The sequence below is a fragment of the Bidens hawaiensis genome, unplaced genomic scaffold, assembly GCF_021521415.1.
Source record: "Bidens hawaiensis isolate Kalapana, Puna unplaced genomic scaffold, B.hawaiensis_p1.1 tig00057775_1, whole genome shotgun sequence".
Lineage (NCBI taxonomy): Eukaryota > Viridiplantae > Streptophyta > Magnoliopsida > Asterales > Asteraceae > Bidens > Bidens hawaiensis.
In genome coordinates, this window is record NW_027500416.1 from 16,244 (window position 1) to 21,308 (window position 5,065).

Genomic DNA, 5,065 nt, shown 5'->3' on the forward strand with positions numbered 1-5,065 from the left:
TTCAGTCAAGATTCAGTCTGATCATGGAAATATGAGACATCTTAGCCTAAAATTTCATATTCAAACCCGGACCGACCTGAGATCGATACAACCCAAAAAGACAAGCCGGCGCACCCTATATCGGTCCAATATTCTGATACTCCAGAAATTTCGGGCTCGGGTACGATCTAGTTTCATTGCAGCCAACCTAGCCTGGACAGTTGACTTCCATTTAGTCAACATATTTTACAATAAACCGAAGCATATTTCTTTATCTATTCAAAGTAAGTGATGTATTCATATAAGGATGAGGAGTTTAAATTGAAACGCAACCATTTTTTATTTGTAAATATCAAGACATCAATCGCTATTAGAGTCATGGCACCTCATCACAAGTCGCAATTCATGCATATGAACCTAAGCAACACTTGTCCCATGAATCCTAATCTACCCTTTTTATATTCAATCCTACATATACATGTCCCTTTCGTTTCTTAATTAGACCTACACAATTTCCAAACATCACTCCACTTAATAATATCATCATTCATCACATATATATATATATATATATATTTATATTGACTTCCAAATTTCAAATTTCAAGGTTCAACCAGAAAGAAGATAATAATAATTGATATACACATACCCATAATTCACAACCATAAATAGCCGTCTAATGCAGAAACAAAATAAATGCACACACTTATTTATTAGTATTATTATTATCATATCATATGATATAGTTGTATATTAATTAGTTCAAAAACTTACTAGATAGAACCTTGAATTTGATTTGCATTTGCTGACGTGGCAGGCACCGGTTGATACTGGTGTGTGGTTGGTTGTAACTGAACCTGCTGCGGATGCGGTTGTTGTAGTGGTGGTGGTTGTGTAACCAACGCCCCCTGCGCAGTATAGTAAACGTGCCTCCCAAGGTTGTTATCATACGCCACTTGAGCGTAACCTGGATCTATCATCCCAGCCGTTGATTGTAACCAACGCCCCCTGTGAGACTTGTGCCACCGGTTGCATGGCGTTGTAAACCGACTGCTCAAGGTAAACCTCAGTCGGCATCCGTTGAACTGCATAGTAACCCTGGCTCGGAGCTGGTGGTTGAGGTTGACCTTGAGTTTGACCGATTGGACCGGTTACCGGTCGAGCCATAGGCGCGTGATACACACTAGACTGAGCCGGTACCATGTACACCGGTTGTTGATCGGCTGAGATAGTGGCTTGAGCATATCCGCCGGATATTTGGTATCCTTGTGCCGGAGACGGTACACTTGCCGGAAGCGCCGTCGTAACAACCTTTTCCGACGGTCTCTGAACGTAATACTCGCCGGAGTAACCACCGCTTAGGTTATTATCCTCACTTTGCCGGTACATATTCTGCTGCTGTTGCTGTTGCTGTTGCTGTTGCTGAAGCTGATCTTCAGCAATTCGTAACCTCCTTAGATCCTGAATATACTTCTGTATCCGATCGTCAGCGTCCGGCTCGTGATGACGTGTCACCGGATCCATTACCGGAAGATCTCGAACCATCGGAACCGGCACCGGTACCGGTCCGGCCGCCGTAGCCGGTCCTTTCTCCGAACCGAATAGAAAATCCGCATTTCCGTGAACCGGTAACGCCGGTGAAGGATTAGACGAGTGAACCGGACCGGAGTTCAAGGCTTCGACGAAGCGTTCACGTTCAGATCGTCGAACCGAAACTCTGAGTGGGAGTGATAACCGGAGTTTGAGTCTGAACCGGGAACAGAAACAGCCTCAATCTGGCCGGTTTAGGGGAGGCTCTGTTTAAGCGATGGTACTCATTCATCATGTGATCCAGATCGTCATCATTGGTTACGGAAATTAAGGCGTCCAGATCCTCACCAGGTACTTAAAGCAGATATCAGCAGCGTCGCACAAGGAGGCTAGCTTTGTAACTAGAACAGAGAACTTAATGGAACGATCAACGGCGAGGATTTTAGTGTCGCCGCCGACGTAAGAAAGTTGGTTATCGTGAGGTCTAGGGTGGATTTTACCACCGTAACTGCACATAAGCTTGACCTTGTAGTTGGTGGTGTTGTTATTAGGTTGGTCTTCCCATGGCGTGGGGTTTTCGAAGTCGATTTCACGGGATCTGAGTTGTAGGAGTAGTTGTTTTCCATGGCCAACAGGGAAGTGTAGAAATTTTGGAGAGTCTATTGGAATGGAAACGAGGAACGTAGGGAAGTGGAAAATAGGCTTTTATCTTGGTCTTTGCCTACCATTATTTTAATTTAATATTACTATTATTATCATTATTCTTTTAATATTATTGCTAATATAATTCAAATCAGATAGATATTTACCCATGATTAATAAGTTTCAATGATAACTATGTTTTTATTTAAAATCATTTATCTATATCTATATCAAATATAAATCATAATGAGCAAGAGAACTTTTAAATTTTTAAAAGGGATCAACTTTTTCGTTTTAAGTACAAACTGATAATGTATAAAATTAAAACATTTTATGAGCAATTTTTGTTTGTTAGCAATATCATGTAGAGTTAATTTTAATTTATTTAAAAATAATTATAAGTTTAGTTCTTTAATTTTAATCATAATTTATTAATTTATATACATGAATATATACCCCTTATTTTAAACTAATTACCCCCATGACGTTTAAATGTTTATAACTTTTTCACAAGTAATATTTTTAAAAACATTATAACATAAAAACGAGTATTTTATTCTTTTTAGTTTGAGTATCATAGTATGGTATTTCTTTCCTTTTTTTCATTTTAAAAACTTAATGTGTTACGTTATTACCATTAAGGACATGCAAATAGGGCAGGCGGGTTCGGTTGTTCGTGTTATGGGTTTAAAAGTTTAAGGTTGGAATGGGTCGATACAAAAAAGATTAATTTCGTTTGGGTCGGGACGGGTTCAGGTCAAAAGGGGTCAAAGTCATAACGGATTTCGGGTTATAACAGTGTCAGACGAAATGGGTTACGTTTCAAGACGCGTTCAATGTAGCATTACGTGCGCACCTGCACATGATTGTGTGCGTATAATCATTGTATGACATCCTTACTAACACCGATTAAGCTTCCAATGCCGCATTACGAGCATACTAACGTCGGGTTACGCGCGTATTATTGTGAAGTCACGCACGTACTGAAACTATAGCACCGAATATGCGTTCGTGTTATGTTTGTGTGCATACCCCGCCGCATCTCGCATGCATCCAGCTAGTATATAATCTATAGAGTATTCTTATGATAACTGGAACATAAAACGGTTGGGCTGGAAACAAACTACATAACCAATCAGGTTGAGTCCAACTGGCCTGATTAAACCACTAGATGTGCAAAAAAAACGTACATGGAACCCAACCCGAAAATGATACTCGAAATCGGGTTTTTTTATACCCGAGTATTCTATACCTGAAACCGTGGAATTGACCCTACGTCTAGGGTATCTATTTTGAGCTCAATACTCGTACCTAAAACCGTACACATTTATACCTATAAATACTCGTAACCGGTCATACCCTATACCCATGCACGGTTATATCCTATACCCGATACCATTTTTTAATACCCAATATAATACGTGAAATTTTATAGTATATGTTTATGTTTATTTCACAACTTTTATATTTAAGTTTTTTTAAAGTGCATATTATAAAGTAAATAATTTGTACTTAATTCATGGTTCTTATAATATATTTTAATTGTTTTTTAATAAATTACAAAGCATATCTAATTTTTAAAAGAATTTAAATATGTATAAAAATTATAAATTCAAAACTGGGTATTGATACTTGGTCATACCTGAACACATACCCGGTTATACCTAAACCAGATTATACCCTACCCGAACCCTACCCAATTTCTCTAAATATCCGATTTTTAATACTCGATCATATCCGAATCTGATTCTATACCTAAAACCGGGTATTAAAAAAACCTGAATTGCGCACCTCTACGGTTAAGACCTCATATCTTGTTTATGGATTACGCCTCTACTATTCAAAAAAATTCACTTTGTGTTCTTAAGTTGACTGAATACGGTCAGCATGCGTAATTTCTTGAATTTAGAGATGGAAGGTTAAACTTTGTGTATCATGAGCGATGTATTGTGTATTTAAAACTTCATAAGAGCATTCTCAACCTATTCCTCATATCCATTTTTATGATTACACTAAAAACATGATATATTTTTTTCTCATACTCAATTAAATAATACATTTATCATTACAGTTTTCTTTTCTCATATACTCACAAATATTTCAACAAATATTAAAAAATAAATATGGGCAAACGTTGTTTCCCCAAATTTACAAAAAAATCACTACATTTTCTCTCTCCACCCTATAATTTATACTCACAACCACTCAAAACTTCACCATTTAATTTGCAAACTTCCCTCACATAATTTTAGGGGATAGGGTGAGAATGCTCTAATATGTTGTTATTAGAACATTCACATCCTATTCACCATATTATGTTACTATGGTGAGTAAATGAGATAGAAATATAATAATAAAAATATGAAAAAATATTATTTAATTGAAAAAGAGTGAGAAAATGTAGCGTTTTTAATGTAATTTTGAATTTGAAGATAGGAAAATGGATGAGAATGTTCTAAGAACATTCACATTCCATCCATCATTTTTTACCCCTATAATTTAAATAAAATTCATGCTTTTCAAATTAGTAGTTATTTTTAAATCTCCTACAACACGTCCATCATTTTTATATGACTTGGGTTATACACACACCAGGAAGGTTATTCAAACACCAGGAGAGCCTGTACGAGTCGTATAGGTGTAAAGTCAAGTTATTTTCGGCCAGTAGTGCAAGTTTTATTCTCTTGTATTGTATAGTCTCTATACGAGGCGTATAGGGCTTTACGACTCGTATAGAGGCTATTACTCGTATAGAATTTTTTTATAACTTTAAGATTACTTTAAAATTACAAAATATTAAAAATTAACAACCGAGTTGGTTATAAAATAGAAAAACGTAATTTAAAAGTAAATATTTTGCTTCATACTAATCAAACAATCTACGAACAACATAAGCGCCTCGGGGTAATGGCTT

The 5,065-nt window shown here is 36.5% G+C and overlaps 1 pseudogene; it reads right to left on the reverse strand.

Moving 5' to 3' along the window:
- Positions 1-924: 924 nt before the first annotated feature.
- Positions 925-2,322, reverse strand: LOC143602019 (uncharacterized; annotated as a pseudogene).
- Between the last annotated feature and the right edge of the window lie 2,743 nt (positions 2,323-5,065).